At 44.2% G+C, this 17070-nt stretch overlaps 1 protein-coding gene and 1 long non-coding RNA gene across 15 annotated transcripts in view; one reads left to right on the top strand and one right to left on the bottom strand.

Annotated features, from left to right (window-relative positions):
- The window catches only part of LOC307211921 (uncharacterized protein), a 340964-nt gene that overhangs the window by 96322 nt on the left and 227572 nt on the right, over positions 1 to 17070 (bottom strand). The window lies entirely within an intron of this gene.
- On the top strand, positions 2953 to 4438 carry LOC307213241. Its single transcript, XR_013837453.1, has 2 exons — positions 2953 to 3635; positions 4263 to 4438. It is a non-coding gene; the product is annotated as an uncharacterized lncRNA (long non-coding RNA).

Here is a 17070-nt window from a genome sequence, read left to right on the forward strand (position 1 = left end):
TTTGGAAAAGGGCACAATCCAATTGTTAACAGCATTCTGGTTGACACGTAGGTCCAGAGACTGCAAATTAGGTTAGTTGACTTCAAAATGCATGCTGAACGAAATTCTCTCCCCTCTCAATTATTCGGGTAAATGCTGAGCTATCTTGAGAAGATGTGCAGGAGTGGGGTGGTGGAGGAAACACAGTGTTTACTAGTCATTGATGTCCTGTCTAGCTCTATAATGTGCAACATGTGGGGGAGGTCTCCCTTGAGAGTTGTGGGCAGTTGCTGCGAGCAGCTGGATGGAGGCGCCAGGTTCCATCTCCAAGCTGGCTGAAAAGAGCTACGTAAAAAGAAAAACAAACCTGCCTTTAAGAGTCCACAGAAAACCTTCCCCCTCCCCCTTCAAGTTATTAAAGGTATTTACCAGCAATTAAGAAGCCAAAGTTGTCGCTGTTATCCTTATCATTATTAGCGTTTGTCTGTCGCCTCATAACACAAGTTCTCACGGCAACATACAACCTGAGCGTTGAGGAGACAAGCTGCAATTTTACACATGGTTATTGGTGAGTGAGCCCCATTTAACTCAGTGGGAATGAACATGCATGGAACTGTGCTAAATCTTTTCCTCTTCCACTGCTCTTTAATTTCCAATGGTGCATTTTAATGCAAAATGTGTCAGGGTGGATCTGATATTTTCTGTTGGGCCAGAATGGTACACTCCATGGCTATATAAGTTAACACCTATGTTAAATTACAGGGATGAATCTGAAACTTTTAAAATGGGCCAGTTTGCTGATTTGTGGGCGGAAATGGAGCCAACTGTATCTGCCCTGCTCTTTTTTTTATCAACCCCCTTTCTCCCCCCGCCCCACTTTCTTTTCATGCTTATCAATCACTACTGAATGTAAAATGTAATTTAATATGTTTTATTTTCTGTTCTAAAGGCTCACTGCTTTATAGTAAATAAACTACTAGCAGTTCTGGTTTATGTGCAGCTGGAGCAGAGGGAGCAAATAGCAGAAACGGGAAGGGAAAACCCTGAAGCAGATAGTAGAGGAGAGAGAGACAGAGAGAGAGAGAAACCTGTTTTAGAAGTCTGCACCCCCTCCACGGACATAGGCCCCTGCGATGACTCACTCCCTCATGTCTAAATGAGTCTCGCTGCAGGCAATCTCTGACACTTCATCAAGGAAGGTCATTAAGGGGAGAGGTAGCCTTAACTTAAGTTGCACTTGTTTTTCTTCTTTATGAAAGGGCTGAACAAAGAGAATTAGCATTTATTCTGTGTTTGTTAACAGCGGGAGCAACTAAGATCCACATTTAAAACCACCAAATTAATAAACCAAGAGTTGTGGCAAATCTAAAGCATTCTCTAAAGCCCACTAGACTGGGTACCATATGATGATTGTGGTCTCCATGTAGCTTCTCCGTTCTGGACCAGAGACATGCATATGGCACAGAATAGATGCCCAATGTGATTATTTTTCCTGTTTAGAATTCAAGTTGACCCAGAGACAGATCTGGCACACCCATGAAACAAGGCAAGATGACTTCCTCAGGCGGCAGGGTCCACTGGGGCAGCAGATCTCAGTGTTGATCTTTTCCCACTCCCTCTTGTTCCTGATGTAGATCTTCCCTGGCAGGGAGGAAGGCACCATTGGGGGGGGGTCTGCCTCAGGTGCCAAATGTTTTGAGCCAGCCCTGCCTGGAGGATGTAACCTCACTTTCCCCTCACCCCCTATCAACATTGTGAAGCTGAGACAGTTGGGTGTCTGCAAATTATTGTCTGCAGCACTTCTGTACTTTTTTTTTTTTTGGGGGGGGGGGGGTGCTTTTCCACTCTGCCCGGAAACAAAGAAACTATTGAGTGTTCATGCACCAAGCAGGGGTCCTGGAAGATATGAATCAGGGTCTTGTGGCTAACACCCACAAGCCCCAGGCTGACATGAGAAAGTCCACCCTCTCCTACAAGGGGAGGAAAGGCATCTCTGATAACCTGCATTTAATATAGTTCCTGGTGAGAGTTAAATTATTTTCAACTTCTCACGGTCTACTGGTTTTCTATCTGGAACCTGAATTTTGTTCTCCAGTCTTTTTGCTAATGCTACTTTTGAATCTTTAGATCAAATTCCCATGAAGTCCATTCAAATTCTCTGCTTGTAGCCCTAATCTCAGCCAGGCATGTCTCGGAGCGGAATGTGCTTTCCATGCCTAAGAATCTCAGTGAGTTTCATAAGGGCAAGGTTAGACTTCATTCCCAGACTCATCATTAACCTCGAAGGTGGATCCAGTCTTTTATGGACTGCAAGAAGACTCTCCTTGTCTTCTTTTCCCCCAGAGCCTAAACACCTCCAGGAACAGATCGTGTGCACACGCAAAATCACGAGGGCCCTTGAGTATGATATTCACAGTACCAATCCATTTCAGCATGTAAACTATATTTTTGTCTCCTTCTGCTAGTGTTCTCTTGAGAAGGAAGCTCCTAACTCTCAGCCCTGGTGAAGTGGCTCACTGCAGCCATCACTAATATTGTGAGTTGTTGGGAGTGCCTGGGAAAAGGGCTGTGCCTCAGTGGTAGCAAGGCCCATGCTTTGAATGCAAAAAAAACCCCTAGGTTCAAAACTTATAGAATCATAGAACTGTAGAGGTGGAAAGGGCCACAAGGGTCATCTAGTCAAACCCCCTGCAGCACATGGCTTTTCCTTAGCTTTTCCCTACAGGGCTGGGAGAGACCGCTGCCTGAAACCCTGGACAGCCACTGTCAATCAACGTAGACAAGCTTGGTTGACCAATGGCCTGACTACAAGGTAGTTTCTCATATTCCTATTTCTTCCCACGCTCTGTGGGGAGCCACCAAGTATCCATACTTTCATTAGGCATGGTCAGGTGGGGTCCCAGGTGTTTTTGGATGCTGTCTTTGGCAGGAAGAAGCTGCAACCCATATAATAATCCATGATATAGTATATGTTCCTTGGGAACCTACTCGCGGACACCTGCCTCCTTTGCAATGTTCCAGTCATTTCAGGATTTCCTCCTGCTCTTGATGTTTTGTTCTTACCTGAAAGCCTCTGTTTGAGTCAGGAATGGGAGTACATCCTGACACGCCCTTCCATATTCACAGAGCTTAGATTTTCACCTCGGGGCTGGTTTTCTTTGGTGTTAGTTGAGCCTTGTAGATCCACTTTAACATAAGCTTTTCCTCCTGTTCTTCTGTTTGGCTTGGCCCACTATCGATGAATTAGTCATTTCTCCTTCTTGCTCTGCTTGTTTGTGAAATGACCTTGGGTGCCTTTGAGTTTTCTACTCAGATTCTTCTTCTTGCTTGTCATGACTGGCAGAAGGAAGAAGACTCTCTCTTGGGAGGAAGTGGTCATCCTGCTGTTGCCTTCTTTTCCTAACAATGGGATTTCCCAGTCATTTTAGGATGTAAGGGGGGGGGGGAGGAGCTCACATTGCTGTGAGTATGACTTCATTGGGCCTGCTTTTTTCCTCCTGGTGTGTTCACAAAGCTTCCCCACCTCCACTCAGTCAATACCTGGCTCTCTCTCTGATATTTGAGGGAAGAATTATGAGAAGTTTTTCAGAGGATGTATCTGTACAGCTGGACTCTGAGTAGCATTTCAAGAAAGGATGCTCCCACCAATCTTGCAGGTTTGGGTCTAGTAAAGACCCATACAACTCTGATAATGGGGGAAGTAGGAGTAGAAATAGTTGAAAGTATCGTGCACAACATGTGATGGAAGAAAGAAAGAAAGAAAGAAAGAAAGAAAGAAAGAAAGAAAGAAAGAAGTCTCTTGAGCCAATCTTAAAATCAAGACATTCTATCAGTGTGGTTTTTCTGCTTAGCTGCAGAATCCTATCTATGTCTATTCAGAAGTATGACCTACTGAGTTCAATGGAAACTGCTCTGTAGTACATGTATATAGGATTGCTATATACTGAGCTTTTTTTTGGAGATTGCCCAAGCCTGGCACCCGGGAGGGACAGTGACTCTGGTGCCCTACAACCCCAGTGACGCCTGGTGTGCCCCCTGCCTCTGCCTTCCTACACTACTGACACCTTCTGAACACCATTGACAAAGCATCCAACAGAGACACAGACATAGAGAACAGACCTCACAACAGACCCATTTGCCATGTCTAAACAGGCAACACTATTAAAGGAGCTAATAATGTTAGCCACAGTGTAAAAGGATCGTTCATGCTCATCTTTTTAATTTATTTACGGTAATTTGTATACCACCTTTATCTTTATCTTGCCTTTATGCATTCTACACAGGACAAACAGTTCACTCTCCATGCAAGACAATAATGGACACAAATCTGACATCAGAAACCACTGGGAGAACCGTTCACACTCTCAGGACACTCTGCTCCTGAGCTGAAAATGGTCATTCTCAAACAAAGGAACTTGAAAAGGAGACTCCAATGAGAAACAGCTTCATTACAACTTACCCCCTCCTCCCCAAAAAATTCAATTCTGCCACCTCTGGCTTGAATCAGGATAAGGGATTCCTGTCCCACTGCAGATGTTAATTAATTTAGCACCACTGGAGTGTCTTATCATCAACTGCAGTTGTTATGCTTGGTTACTGTGCTAACTTTGCACTTAAGCTGAAAATTAATTGTCATATTGTCTTTTTTGTGTTTCATTTTCATCTAACCTCACTGTTTACATTTTTTTTCTCTCTCTCCACACACACACACACACACTCACACACACACACACCTGTCAACTGAGGACAACATTTTAGCCATATGAAGTGGATTCTGGTTCATGATAGCTTAGGCCATATTAAATTTGTTAAGTTTGAAGGTACCACAAGACACTCAGTTGTTGTTCTTTTCTTCTGAACACATTGTCTCCCCCACACCCCATAAAATCACCAGTACAAATGAGTACTTGTGAGCTTTCTGCTGCAGGTTCCTCTTATCTTCTTGACCTTTTCTCCTGCATGTAGTCATGGAAGTTTGTGCTCATAAAAAAAAAAGTTATGAAATTGAGGGCATGGTAGTGGGGAGGAGGAACAACATTTCTGTAGTTAGCTTTTAGATGGATCAAGAAAGAAGGGATTGCCACTTGAATTCAGCAGTGCCTATGTGCCTCAGCACAGCTCTGAGCAGCAAATTATGTATGTTAGTTTAATAGGGACTATATTATAGTTCAGCACCATGTAATAGGGTGACTTTTGCTTTTCAGGAAGTATTACACATTTTTCAACTAGAGGAAACTTCTCCTATCTCTGACCTCAGTGTCTAATCTTAGGATACCTTTGATCATTACCTCATGAAAATAAAACCTGTTTTGCACATGAGGCCATTGTGCAATCAGTCCATATACCTCATAACACCAGTGTGTCCAACTTTTGCTGGCATAGGAGCCAACTCCTAGGGGCCGTGGGGGCTTCGGACCCCACAATAAAATATTTGAGGGGGCCCCAAAGTTGATGGGCATTCCCATCCAAAGGGTGTGTGTGCACTGCATCATGTGATCAGTTATGTGAGGCAGGGCTTACCTGGGCCCCCACAATATTTTATTTAAGTTGGCACCCCTGTTTGTTGGTGCGATGCCTCTGTCACTATTTTCTATAATGTCAAGAGCATGTCTTTTGCTGCTATTAAGATAGCCAATTTTGCTTCTCCACTAGCCGGATGTCCCACCCCCCACCCCACCCCAGATATCGTTTTTATAATTTGGCATTGTAAATTTCACAATTCATACTACATCTCTCTAATATTACATGTTAGAATGGCATAGTTCTAATCTATTCTGCCATTTTTATTATGTAAGAGTTTGCTGAGCCAGCGGAAATGGCAAGTTGCAGGTTCAAATCCCCCCGCTTAGCTACAAAGTTCCAGAGCCCCGTTTGCAACATGAGCAGAACGCATCCCGCATCTGCGGGTCGCGATTTGCCGCTTCTGCGCATGATGTCATTTTGAGCGTCTGCGCATGCGCGAGCGGCGAAACCCGGAAGTAACCCTTTCCGGTACTTCTAGGTCGCCGTGGGACACAACCTGAAAACGCTCAACATGAATCAAACGCAACACGAGGTATGACTGTAATAATAATGGAAAGAGGAGGAAAATGAAACTATGTGCAGGCAGCAGAGAAATAAAGAAGGAAACAAGAAATCTCTCTCTTCTCCCCCCCCCCCGAAAGTTATGTGCCTCTCCCCACTGCCCGCTCCGCTGAGACAGGCTCCTGTATTGATGACTCACTCCCTCATGTCTGAATGAGTCTCGCTGCAGGCAATCCCAGGCACTTCATCAAGGAAGGTCATTAGGGGAGAGGTAGCCTTATGCTGCGCATGCGTTTGTTCTCATTAAAGGGCTAAATTTAAACAAGAGGTTTAAAATTTATTCTTTGTTTGTTAACAGAAGGAGCAAGCCTGGCTAAGGTCCACATTTAAAACTACTAAGTTAATAAACCAACTCTTACCAGTTCTAAAATATGGACGTCTTACTGTTGGCCTGCATCACTCATGCAGCTCCTGGGGCTGGGGGCTGCTGCACAGGTACCCACAAGCAGTGCTATTTTTCTTGGAAAAGAGGTTCCGGAACTCACCATGAACGGTGCTGGAACTGAGTTCCGGCCCAAAAAGAAGCCCTGCCCATGTGGCTATCCTTTGCTGGATGAGAAAGCAGGTTGCACCCACTCTCTGCATTTAAAGCACTCTTACACCACAGCCATGGCTTCCCCCAAAGACCCTTGGGAATTGTAGTTTATTAAAGAAGTGCTCAGGGTTCTTAGGAGACGCCTCACAGCACTACTATTCTCAGCACCCTTAACAAATTATACATCTCAAGCATCTTTGGAGGAAGTAAAAGATGGTGTGGATGTGACCCAGGACAAAAGATATGGCCAATGGTCCCAGTTTTAACAATGTGAGGGGAGTTCTGAGGCCAAGGAGCTGCAACTACACTATTAACAGTCTTTCAATTCTATATCATCAATTCCAAGTGGGCAGGTGTCTCCAAATCAGTAGATCACGGGTAGGCAAGTATATCATGGGTAGCTTTCTAAATCTGGCCCGCAGACAGTCCAGGAATCAATGTGTTTTTACATAAGTAGAATGTGTGCTTTTATTTAAAATGCATCTCGCACAGGAATTCGTTGATTTCCCCCCCCCCAAAAAAAAATAGTCCGGCCCCCCACAAGGTCTGAGGGACAGTGGACCGGCCCCTGCTGAAAAAGTTTGCTGACCCCTGCAGTAGATTGCATCCAACTAACTTATACTCAGAGGAAACTCATTGAAATTAATGGAACCACGTTTAGTCATGTGCATTAACTTCAGTGGGTCTGCTGTAGACAGGCCCCTTGAGGGCAGAGCTTTTGTACTTTTTTTTTTTTTTTTTGGACGTTTCCACAGTGCCAGGATGCAAATAAATCTATAACAACATCTGACAGCTTGGCAAGTCTGTGGGTCTGTTCTGCCCTCCTTCTACCATGTTGCTGATATGGGCGGGAAATGTATCATCAGCTTGGTGAGAGGGAGAGGAAGGAAACAGAATGCATTGGTGGAACGAGCAACCTTTCTCCTCAGAGTGGAAGAGAGTCCCCCTGATTCCCACTCACCCCTGGAACTGCTGAGGGAAAAATTGTTTTCCCCCTGCTTTGGGGTGAGGGGAAGTGTTGCTTTTATGTCAGTGATCTCCATTACATCAATCCCTACTCACATTTCGGATCTATTTGCAGGAGTAGAAACCAAAAAATCCCCACCTCATGAAGTCTCAAGGAGCAAAGACTGCCATATTTAAATGGCATAGAAAGATTGAGGTCAATAATGAATTTGGTCCACCAGGTCAACAGCCCCCACAGCTGCTTCACACCCATTCATTTGGAGGACATTCCACTTAGTAAACCTGCATTGCTTATCACTTCTGCTTCTGCTTAACATTACCTTTTCATTTAAAAGATATGACTAAACAGGTCAGGAATAAGTTTGCCTTTCCATCAGCAAGGCTGAAGTCGTGGGCCCACTTTTAAAAACCTATCTGCACGTAAACAAATAGGAGCAAAACAAGACAAAGTTTCATTTTCACCTCAAAAACAAAAGAAAACCACTCCCGTTTTCTGCTCGGTAACTCCCAAGAGTGCTCATATAAACAGCTGTGAGTTAAACAGCAGCTCGTATATGACCTGTGTCACATTTCTGTCTGCCCCATTGTGTGTACGTCCGAGTGCCTCAGACCTCATTGTGTTGGATTTCCCCCTCAACAGTTTCACTTCTTTTCTGGAAAATTACTGGAGAAGTGTGAAAATAAACCGATATGTAAAAATAGATCCCCAATTCAACATTATTGTATGAGACAGGGGAGAAAATCTTCCTGCAGTTATTAAAATAGGATATTAAAAATATACACAGTCCCTTTGCTTTTTATGGTGACTTTCTTAACCATTGTCTTTATAAGGCTCTGAGGGACCCAATGTGGCTAAGATTAGGTTATCGGAGATGTTCATGTAGATTTAATTACGCCTCCTTTCCCTTCATAATTTGACACAATAAAAAAAAGGAGCTATGCCGAAGCCCGACTTGCTGATCACACTTATTTAGGGTGTTTGGAGTGCTTCAGATACATTATCTCAGAAATTTTTACAACCTTACAAGGTAGGCTGGTATTATCATCCCTGTGTTGCAGATGGAGTGGGCAGAGGCTGAGAGAAAACGGATTCCTCAGGCCATGCAGAGACTTCATGTTTATAAAATAAGATTTCTTACCCATGCTTTACCCTAAGGTCCCATGATGGGTGGCAACAACAATATAATCATACAATTATAAAGATAAATTCATGCCTCAGGCGAAATTCAAGCCAGGGACTTCATGGTTCATGGCCCTTAACTCCTCACCGCTAAGTGCATTCATAAGGTTACTTAGGACCATATGAGAGGAAAATGCCCCTCTCAAAACAAGTGAAACAAAATCACTTCACAAAGGTGTGAATTGTGTCTTTGCAGGGACAGTATGATTTTAGATGTAAACACACTCATTTTAATTGCATGTCCCCTTTTCATTGTTAAACTCTTGCTGAAGGCCTCTTACAACATGAAAAAACTCCCACACATAATTACAAACATAACAAAAATAGTCATAAACAACAAATAAAACACCTCAACCAAATCGAACAATTTCCGCATTAAATCAGAGCAAGATCTAAAAATAAAAATACAACACTTAATATCCATAGCAGGAAGAAACCTCCCTAAACAATTCCCAACCCAAGAGTTAGTTCAGCAGTCTCAGCTTTTGTAGCTGGAGTCAGTCAGGGCTCTGTCTTAGAATCATAGAATCATAGAATCAGTGAATCATAGAGTTGGAAGAGACCACAAGGGCCATCGAGTCCAACCCCCTGCCAAGCAGGAAACACCATCAGAGCACTCCTGACATATGGTTGTCAAGCCTCTGCTTAAAGACCTCCAAAGAAGGAGACTCCACCACACTCCTTGGCAGCAAATTCCACTGTCAAACAGCTCTTACTGTCAGGAAGTTCTTCCTAATGTTTAGGTGGAATCTACTTTCTTGCAGTTTGGAACCATTGCTCCGTGTCCGCTTCTCTGGAGCAGCAGAAAACAACCTTTCTCCCTCCTCTATGTGACATTCTTTTATATATTTGAACATGGCTATCATATCACCCCTTAACCTCCTCTTCTCCAGGCTAAACATGCCCAGCTCCCTTAGCCGTTCCTCATAAGGCATCGTTTCCAGGCCTTTGACCATTTTGGTTGCCCTCCTCTGGACACGTTCCAGTTTGTCAGTGTCCTTCTTGAACTGTGGTGCCCAGAACTGGACACAGTACTCCAGGTGAGGTCTGACCAGAGCAGAATACAGTGGCACTATTACTTCCCTTGATCTAGATGCTATACTCCTATTGATGCAGCACAGAATTGCATTGGCTTTTTTAGCTGCCGCGTCACACTGTTGGCTCATGTCAAGTTTGTGGTCAACCAAGACTCCTAGATCCTTTTCACATGTACTGCTCTCAAGCCAGGTGTCACCCATCTTGTATTTGCGCCTCTCATTTTTTTGGCCCAAGTGCAATACTTTACATTTCTCCCTGTTAAAATTCATCTTGTTTGTTTTGGCCCAGTTCTCTAATCTGTCAAGGTCGTTTTGAAGTGTGATCCTGTCCTCTGGGGTGTTAGCCACCCCTCCCAGTTTGGTGTCATCTGCAAATTTGATCAGGATGCCCTTGAGTCCATCATCCAAGTTGTTGATAAAGATGCTGAATAAGACCAGGCCCAAGACAGAACCCTGTGGCACCCCACTAGTCACTCTTCTCCAGGATGAAGAGGAACCATTGATGAGCACCCTTTGGGTTCGGTCAGTCAGCCAGTTACAAATCCACTGAGTGGTAGCATAGTCAAGTCCGCATTTTACCAGCTTCTTTACAAGAATATCATGGGGCACCTTGTCAAATGCCTTGCTGAAATTAAGGTAGGCTACATCCACTGCGTTCCCTTCATCTACCAGGCTTGTAATTCTGTCAAAAAACGAGATCAGGTTAGTCTGACATGACTTATTTTTCAGAAATCCATGCTGACTATTGGTGATCACAGCAATAGTCTTGAAGGCCTGCAAGACAGGCAGCAAGTCCCCATAGCCAAGATCGCATGTGTGTGCCAGATTTCTGAACATCTTTTATGGCATGTGTTGCTTTCTTAAACGTTGTGCGTGCAGAGCACATCAAGGGGGGTCTTGCTGAGCCTTTTCCTTGATTTGCTAGCCAAACCTAAGGTGTGAAGTCAGCAGGGCTGTTTGTTTAAACCTGGGTCTGCATTGCACTGGTTGTCTAGAAAGTGGGGCTGGGCTGCTGTTGTTTTTGAAGTCGAAAGGGACATGTGGGCGGGGATGCTAAATCCTCTCCCCCACCCACAGTTTGCTCCTCAGGTACAGTTTTCTCCTCAGCTGAGCTCTGAAACCAAAGTGAGGCAGAGAGAGAAAAATGCTCAGGGGAAGAGGAAGGTTCAGTTCTCTTCAATCGTGTGTCCTTTTTACTCTGGAAACTGGGCACCAACCCTTCTGCTTTATATTGGGGAATACTTTGGTTTAAACAAAGGAGCCTGCTGACACCAATACGTCCAGTTTGGCCCTCAGAACCATGGCTGTGGTCTCACACTCCCACAGGGTTCAGGCAGATATTTTTGAAGAAATCTGGGGGAGTTCCATACCCCTCTCGAAAGGACTGAAGCACAATCACCTCACAAAGGCCGGGATTTTTTTTTTTGTTTTAATGCTGGCTGCAGCCAACTGCTCAGGAACGACACAGTCTACCCACGCCAGAGCCAAAATTGGAGGCCAATAGAGATTGCCCCAGCTGGATTCTTTAAAAAGGAGTTTCCCAGTTGCGGAAAAAAAGAGAGAAAGAATCAGACAAAAAATTAAACCGAGATTCAAATCATATTAAAAGAAACTTTTAAAAAAAGCTCCTCAAGATGATTTCGGTAACATTATGTTCCTCTTATCACGGTGCAATGCCCAGAAAGCTGGAGCATTAAATTCATTTGCATCTAATTAGAGAGCAAAATTTGGGGACAGCTGTCTTGTGGCAAAGTCTCTCTTGGTAGCCTAAAGATAAGAATAACTCTTGATTATACAGAGAATGGTGTTTCTCCTAATCGCTGCCTTCCAACGGTCAGGGCTGAATGCTTTAGGCAAGGCATTTTCTGGCTCTGTTCCCTCTGTGACTATTCACTGCTGGTGAACAGCCATATGTTCTACTTCCTAGAGGACAGTCCTCTAGTTGACTTGTGCAAGTCTGATTTAGAGTTCAAGAATCCTAATACTCATACATGAGCACATGCAAATCTATATATATAAATTAAAGGTAAAGGTACCCCTGCCCGTACGGGCCAGTCTTGACAGACTCTGGGGTTGTGCGCCCATCTCACTTAAGAGGCCAGGGGCCAGCGCTGTCCGGAGACACTTCCGGGTCACGTGGCCAGCGTGACAAAGCTGCATCTGGCGAGCCAGAGCCGCACACGGAAACGCCGTTTACCTTCCCGCTGGTAAGCGGTCCCTATTTATCTACTTGCACCCGGAGGTGCTTTCGAACTGCTAGGTTGGCAGGCGCTGGGACCGAGCAGCGGGAGCGCACCCCGCCGCAGGGATTCGAACCGCCGACCTTTCGATCGGCAAGTCCTAGGCGCTGAGGCTTTAACCCACAGCGCCACCTGCATATACAAATTTTGTGCAAATATCTCTTTTTTGGAGATGCGTTCCCTCTTTTGGGGTGGTGCACAAATGATGTTTCTATATCTTTCCCATCTTCCTCAGCTCCTGATTTGCATGGTATCTGGGCCTCTACCACTCTTGGCCCTGATCCTCATACCTCAGCTCCTTCTTCGTGTCTTACTTCAAATGTCAAACATGCTGAAGTCTCCAAATATCACCATCAGAATCAATACTGCCAGCGAATTTTAAATTAACAGTTTGTACAACTTGAGAGTCAATTTGGGTGAAGATGATAGGGATTTAATCACATTTTCTTATCAACTAGATCTGTCATAGTTCAAAAAACAAAAACTAAAGTTTTTAGGGAGACCCCAACATTGTTGAGATAAAAAAAAATTATCAAGAGTTTTTTAAAAACATTTTTGGCACGATTTAACCCCCGTTGCCGGTTTTGCGGGACATTTGCCCAATTTTTGGAGGCGAATTCCTGGACATGTCCTGGAAAATCAGGTTGTAAGGCAGCCCTACCTAAGCTTTAAGGACTTTGGAACCTGGAGTTGGCTGTATGACTGTCATAGCCCCAGGATGAGATAACTCATGTCTATACGATATGCCGGGCTAAAGGACAGGTAAAAGGGGAAACCCTTTAGGCCCTGCCAATCAAGGTCTAGGAGAGTTTGCTAAAATTTGCCTCCTTCCCCTTTCAGGATAAAGTTCTGGGGTTCTCCTTGCCATTGTTCTGAATAAGTGCATTCCATTCAGATCCCCCATTATAAGGGTCAGCAGGAGAGTTTCCTCACCGTTGGGTCCAGGAGACAGCAGATCAATGGGAGAGAGCTGTGGGGTGCTGAAATGTAGGCTTGGGGAAGCTGGGCAAGAAAGCTGAGACCTTACAGGAGAGTCTTTGGACATGAAGGTCTCTCAGGAAGGTGGTAAAGAATGAGGGGCACTGAGCTCTTAGACAAAGAGTGATAGGCAGATGAGTCTACTGGAGCAAGAATCTTGGTTCCTTCCAAGGAGCCTAGGGCACCATACATAGAATCACAGAATTGTAGAGTTGGAAGGGAGCACCAGGGTCATCTAGTCCAAAGCCCTGCAGGAGTTATTTTTGCCCAACAGAAATATTTTCGCCCAGCATTGGGCTTGGACCCATGACCTGAAGAGTCTCATGCTCTACTTGACTAAGCTATCAAGAATGGCTCTACCACTACCACTGCATGTATGTGGTACCCTCCAGATGTTGCTGGACTACATTCCCCATAATTCCCAAGCCCTGTTGGCTAGGGTTGATGGGAGTTGTGGTCTAACAGCATCTAGAGGGCACTACGTTGGCTACCACAGCTGTAGGAAGGCCATATCCAGTAGCTGCTCCAGGCAGTTGGAGGTTTCTATGCATATAGGGTAGTTCACAAGCTCCTGTGTTGTTGCTGTTGTTTTATTAAAGATTTTCCTCATTTACAAAAGCACATGCATTGTCTCTTTCTTTAAGTGTTGTTTTCTGCAGATGAGTTACATTTGTTGTGAAACATTGGTGTTAAATGCAGTACAGTGGTACCTCGGGATGCGAACGGGATCCGTTTCGGAGCCCTGTTCGCATCCTGAACAGAACGTAAGATGCAACTGCACATCTGCGTGTTTCGTGTTTCGTGTTTCGCCACTTCCGTGCATGACGGTCATTTTGACCGTCTGCGCATGCACGAGTGGCAAAAACTGGAAGTAATGTGCTCCGTTACTTCCGGGTCGCCACAGAGCACAACCTGAAAATGCTTGTCCTGAAGTGTATTTATCCCGAGGTATGATTGTATAGGGACAAGCTCCTTTGTGTGCCGTTAATAAATTGGGCCTGTAGGTTTTGATCTCACTTCTTTCACTCATTCTGAAGAGCTGTGGTCCTGCACAGGAGTATCCCCATGTTATGTTTATCCATACATTTTTATTCGTGTAAACTGGAGCTCAGCTAAGACAGAAAAGCTAGCAGCAGAAAAGGAGCCACATAACTGAAAACCACACAGATACCATTCAAAAATATGTTAGGTCTGAATATTTCACATCCACTGAAATTTTCTGCAATAATTCAGTGGCAACTGCCAAATGAGCTGCACAAACTTGGAGAACTCTTGGTATACACAGGAAGATTTTTTTTTCCACCCATGCGTTCTCCGAGTAAAAGCAACAGGCACAGGGGATTGTTTAATGTTAAAATAATTATCCTTAACGCACAAAGGGACTAGAAAGCAGGGCAGGAAAGGAAGCCAGTTCATCATTTTGATCTTCTCCTCTCTGCTTTTCTTATGCCTCTCACGCGAGTCATTTTTCTATTTCAGTCATCTGTGTTCCTCATTTCCATCTTGGCAGGTTAAGCCTTTCTACTCTGCGTCTCCCATTCCATTGTCTATGCAGCGATCAGAACCGGCCCTGGTGTTTTACGGCCAGATATATTTCATGGTAAGCACCAACAAACATGAAAAATGGGGTCGCTTGGAGATGTGTATTTCTTACCCACCCACACTTGTCTGCCTTCTGTTACACCACAGATCAGAGATGGCAGCAGGCAGCTGATAATATCTATTTGTGGTTTGGAGCACTGTTCTATTGAGATTGCTAATATATGAACTTTAACATGGTACGGGTAAATTAAGTGACTGCTGTAACTAGCAACTCAATTAAGTGGGGTGTATAATTTTTAGATGGCATAAGGTGGCTGGAAGAATTGTAATCCTATACAACAAAGCAATTATGTTATGCAAGTGAGAGCTGGACCATAAAGAAGGCTGATCGCCGAGGAATTGATGCTTTTGAATTATGGTGCTGGAAGAGACTCTTGAGAGTCCCATGGACTCCAAGAAGATCAAAGCTATCCATTCTGAAGGAAATCACCCCTGAGTGCTCACTAGAAGGACAGATTCTGAAGCTTAGGCTTCAGTACTTTGGCCTCCTCACGAGAAGAGAAGACTCCCTGGAAAAGACCCTGATGTTGGGAAAGATTGAGGGCACAAGGAGAAGGGGATGACAGAGGACGAGATGGTTGGATAGTGTTCTCAAAGCTACTAACATGAGTTTGACTAAACTGCGGGAGGCAAAGGAAGACAGGAGTGCCTGGCGTGCTCTGGTCCATGGGGTCATGAAGAGTTGGACACGACTAAACAACAACAACAAAGTATAATTTTAAAAAACTCTTGCATCAAAGGCATGCAGATCATGCCCTTTCCATAAAATAAACTTATTTGCTGACTGGGATTTCCAAATAATTTAGGGCTTTTTGATATGAGCTGGAGAAGAGAGGGAAGAAGGAAGGATTATAGGGACTGCAAGTGACGGCTGACAGAGCAGGTCAAAAAAAGCCATGTCAAAGCTGCTTCGCATACTGCAAAGTTTACATATAAAAAGCATTTCAACTATGTAGAAAGCATGGAACATCTCCCTTGATAAGCTATGATACGCAAAACAAGTGCAATCGTTGCATGTGGCTTGCGTCCAACTCGCTGGGACAAATTTTAATTGATGGAGCTGAGAGATAAAAGAACACATGTTTATTTTTGGAGACCAATTAAATGACAATAACATATGTATTAGAGATGGCCTTTCATCCACGGGCATGCATGAGCCATCCATCCCCTCTGGAAACAATGGAGCAGGCATAGGCAAACTTGGCCCTCCAGATGTTTTGGGACTACAGCTCCCATCATCCCTAGCTAACAGGACCAGTGGTCAGGGATGATGGGAATTGTAGTCTCAAAACATCTGGAGGGCTGAGTTTGCCTATGCCTACAATGGAGTCTCTTCCATGGCTTCCTCTCCCTCTTGGCCCTAAGTAGGGGGCACACGGTACCTATGCTCACATCCAAGACTTAACTCCAGGTGTTTCCTTCCTCCTTAAGTCCACGGGGCCATGTGCAGGATGGAATGTGCCCAGAGAACGACAGCTCTTGCATTTGTTTCTTACATTGTCAATTATCTGCCTTACCACTGTTCACACTGAATTACTTACAATGAAACAGTTGGCACCAGGACTTGTATCCTATTGTAATTTCTGGCAACTTCCCTTTCCACACACCCTTAAATCTGCTTCAAAGGGTTGGGGAACCCTTTGGAGCAGAGTCAGAGATGTTGCGTGGGTGGGGGCTACAGGAGAGAGAGGAAATTGCCAAAAATAGCTTCCCTCTACATTTCACTGGCAGAAGCCTTACCAGCAGCTAAGCAACACAATCAGCTGCCACCCTATAAAACACTGGATCCTGCCTCCAGGCTCCATCCATTCTTCTCTGACCAATCATCAGAGTCCCTTGGGGAGCTGGGCAGCAAAAGCCAACCCCCAATTTTTCTACAACACTTTATAGTGAAGATTTTAATTCTTTTCGAAATATATTTCTCCCCACTTGTTGTAAGCTGTTTTGCAATAGTTTTCCCTGAAAAGTGAGACAGAAATTCATCAAGTAAATATAATAAAGTGGCATTTGTTTATTTATAATATTGTTATACATGCTGCTGGATATACATAATCTCTAAGTGGGTGACAGGAGATGTTAAAACCATGATATATAAATACTTATCACAAAATAAAACAATAAAACAGTTAACACACACAACCATAAAACAGAACTTTAAAATCCAGGTAATCCTGCACAAAAGGTGTGTTACAGCTTGAGGAATTGCAAAAAAAGAGAGAGAAAGGGAATTGCATACAATTCTAGTATGGTCACATTCACACCATACTTTTAAAGCCTTCTTGTACTACTTTAATAGTCATATCTCCCCCTCCTCCCATAAAAAATCCCAGGAACTGTAGTTTGGTAAGGGTGCTGGGAATTATAGCTCTGTGAGGGGTCTTCTAAGAACTCTTGGCACTCTTAACAAATGACAGTTCCCAAAATTCTTTGGGAGAGCAAGCCATGGCCTCAGAAGTGGTTTCAGAGTGC

Source organism: Podarcis cretensis, assembly GCF_951804945.1.
Source record: "Podarcis cretensis genome assembly, chromosome: 3".
NCBI lineage: Eukaryota > Metazoa > Chordata > Lepidosauria > Squamata > Lacertidae > Podarcis > Podarcis cretensis.